This window comes from Pinus tabuliformis, chromosome 8 (assembly GCF_031772625.1).
Source record: "Pinus tabuliformis cultivar Carrire ecotype Pingquan chromosome 8, CPIR1, whole genome shotgun sequence".
Taxonomy (NCBI): domain Eukaryota; kingdom Viridiplantae; phylum Streptophyta; class Pinopsida; order Pinales; family Pinaceae; genus Pinus; species Pinus tabuliformis.
Genome location: NC_142294.1, coordinates 1150445036 through 1150448630, shown reverse-complemented (window position 1 = coordinate 1150448630; position 3595 = coordinate 1150445036).

Genomic DNA, 3595 nt, shown 5'->3' with positions numbered 1-3595 from the left:
ATATGTGAAGGACAACTCCACTTTGTCAAAGGATGCCATATTTGAGCTGACAAATATAACTAGTGATGGAGACAAGGCTAAGGATATTATTGACGCTCCTAAGGCTTCCATGGGTCAAGACATCTTTGCAATTGTCTTAATAAACACTGATAATTTTCCACAAGAGTTTATAGAACTTTCAAAATACCGAAAGCAACTTCATTCATATCTTGTGTCAAAGATGCTAGATATTTCTCCAAACCTTGGAATATCGATCGATGGAATGGTGTGTGAAAAAATGTTTTCTAATGGGAGGAAGCTAGAGGCAACATTGATGTTGTACATAGGCAACATTCATTAAATGCCCAATAAAAGAAGAAATCATCCATTTCTTTAATATTATGAAGGAATCCAATTACAATTTTTGTGGCCATCAATGTTAGGGAACTTCTCAGAATCAATGAAGCACTATGTAAATTTTTCAAAATAGTTTGTTTATGGATTGTTGCTTCATTCTAAATTGGAGAAAAATTGTAATCCTCTTGTAACCTTTGAAAGACAATTTTTTCTAGGTTCAATCATATATGCTTCAAATAAAAAACCCTTATGGAATATTCAAAATAAATGATGCATATGAAATGGATGTTCGAGGTTGGTGAAATGATTCAATGTTTATTTTTGCAGATTTATTTCCTATTACATATAGGTTTATGGAGTTACATTTTCAAATACTTGCCTCACATATTCAATTTCTCATGTACTTAATGATGTAATGCACTCATTATTTGGCAACTATAATTCAATTTCTTTTTGCAACTTGTAATATCTTACAAGGTGTATTGTCAACCGTATTCTTGCTTTCAGGGTGTTCTCACAACAATATTTTGCATCGCTCTTACAATGTTTCCATGTCATATAGAGCAAGGTTAACTTTGGAGCAGCATTCATCAAATATCAAGGAGCCCTAATAAGCCATCTAAAGTACCATTTATTCAATCATGTAGAACAATACATTGAAGGTTATAAAACATCACTACTACACCAAGGGCACTTTTAAGACATTCTTTTAAGACAAGAAATCTTTTGTCTTAAAAAATCACTTTTTGTTTTAATTATTTTACATTAAAATTTAATATCAATTGAATTGTCTTAAATATAAATTTTAAGACAAAAATAGTCTATTAAAAAATTATTTTAAGACAAAACTTTTATTTAAGACAAAAACAGTTTGAGTCAAAATTATTTAATGCAAAACATTATAGTTAAGACAAAAACCTTTGAGACAAAAATATTTTAAGACAACTTTATATTTAAGACAATGGCCACTTAAGACGAAACCCATTTAAGACAATTAACAATTAAGATGAAAACATATCAATTTCAGAAAATATTATCTAACAACTACGAAATTGATTCTCACAGTGCACCCTAAGTCTTCCAACTTGTAGGCTACTACTGTATTGCACCTATACCAATGCTGCTATTTCACTTTCCATTCACATTATCTTATATAAAGACAACAATTTTTTCGGCTCTTCATTTTGTAGGGGTAGTCGACTGTGAAGAACGTGAAAAATTTTCGTGGCAAGACTTCCCACATGTTAATTACCCTTTTGTCCCTTCGATCTCTATTGATATGATTAGAGACAACTTGTATGTTGTTTCATTCGACACTACTACATGGAGGGGAATTTTAAGACAAAACAAATCTCTTGTCTCAAAATTTTCAATAAGAGGCGCTAGTAAAAAAGGTAAAGGATTAGGGGTTCATGTTTAGGCTATTGATGGGTTCTTCGGGAAGTAAAGTGATGGAGGCTAACAACAACTAATGGGATTTAGAGCAATGGAGGCCAACAACGGGGGTGTGCATCATGATAGAAGAGATGGAGGCACTTTCAATGAATGTGGATAGGTAATAACATAGTTGGAGTACTTTTTGGGGTCTCCATCGATTGTTTTTAATATGTTATTTTACCGTTTTATTTATTTTGAACACTACTTATATCCATTGGTTGTTGTTATGAGCACATTGTTGTGATCGATTGGCAACATGGATTAGATTCACTTGAAGGATTTTTGAAAAATGCAACAAGAAATTCTCAATTTGATTTTTCCTTGATTAAATTGAGAAAATTTGAATTTCCTCATCAACAGACAGCTTGGATGCAGCTAAAATGTATGACATGGCTTTTGTCACCCATTTTACTCAATAAATTTGAGTTTGAGCAGTTAGAGTTCAATTAAGCACGTGTGATTACTAGTGTGTAGCAATCATAGTCAATTATCTCAAGTTGTTTTGAGTTAAACTAGTTCTGACTACTGGAGGAACTAGTGGAAGGCCAGTTGTGTAGTGGGACTGCAGTTAAATGCAGTGATCATCTAGTTATCTGATCAATCAACCCAAAGTATCTAGTGCATGCAAATAATTCAAGCTCCCTAGCTATGTTAGATATTGTAAGGAAGTGTAACATTAGTTGTAGACTAGTCTTGAGCATACAGGTGTTGCATGCTGTCACATGATCAACCTTAGGAATTTCGCAATCCATTTTGCAAAAATTCTTTAATAATAAGGATCTAATTTCTCAAGGAATTTCCCAAGGAAATAGGGGCTCAAGCAGAGGCAGAAAGTGATGAAGTTTGGGTTTGAGCTTCTTAGTAACCAAAGAGATAGGTTATTCACTTATAGGTTTTGCACAATTGAGTAAAGCAATTGTAATACATCTATATTCATCAAATTAATCCAAGAATTCATTAGAGTTTTTAGCATATTTCTTTCCCCAGGAAAGATATTATGTGCATGTGTTCTATTTCTTATTTCATGCCTAAACGTTTTTCTCTAAATTGTGAATTAACTTCCATAGAGAAGTAGAGTAGGTTTATGTCTTGGGATTTTGAAAAAACTTCATGAGAAGTTGCAAATATACACCGTAATTTCTACATCGTATCATAGAAGGATTCAGATTAGAGCAGGAATTTCAAACTTGTTTCTTAGGAGGTTTGAAGTTTCAGTTCAATGTAGCAATATCTCTTAAGAGCTAAGAAGATGACCTTCAATGGGCTGAGGCTAGAGTGTGCCTTGGAAGGAAACTTTAATTTCATTGAATGGAAAGATCCCATGGAGGAGGTATTCCGTGACAATGGATTGCTAGAATACATCAAGAGAGATGTTACAAAGCCAATAGAATCGATGCATAAAACCTCTCTTAGTGGAAGAAATATGTCGCCAAGGTGTGGATAATAATATTGGAGGGAGTACGGGACCACATTGTCAACAATCTCCATGTGAAAGAAAATCCTTATGCAATGTGGTAGTCACTGAAAAATCTAATCTAGAATAGTAGTGAGCACAAAAAGTTGGTGCTCAAGGATAAACTTTGAAGTATCAAGATGTAGAAGAATGAATTTCTCCTGCAATATTTGAGGAGGTTCACACAAGTTCATGATGAGATTGTAGGAGTTTGTGTTCTTTTAAAGGATGAATTGGTAATCATAGCCCTTGTGGGCCTTCCCACGAGTTGGCATAGCTATCAAGATTAAGTGAACGAGAGGGAGAAAATATCGAATTGGAAACACTGATGGTATGATTTGGTACATGAGGACACAAGGAAGAATACCA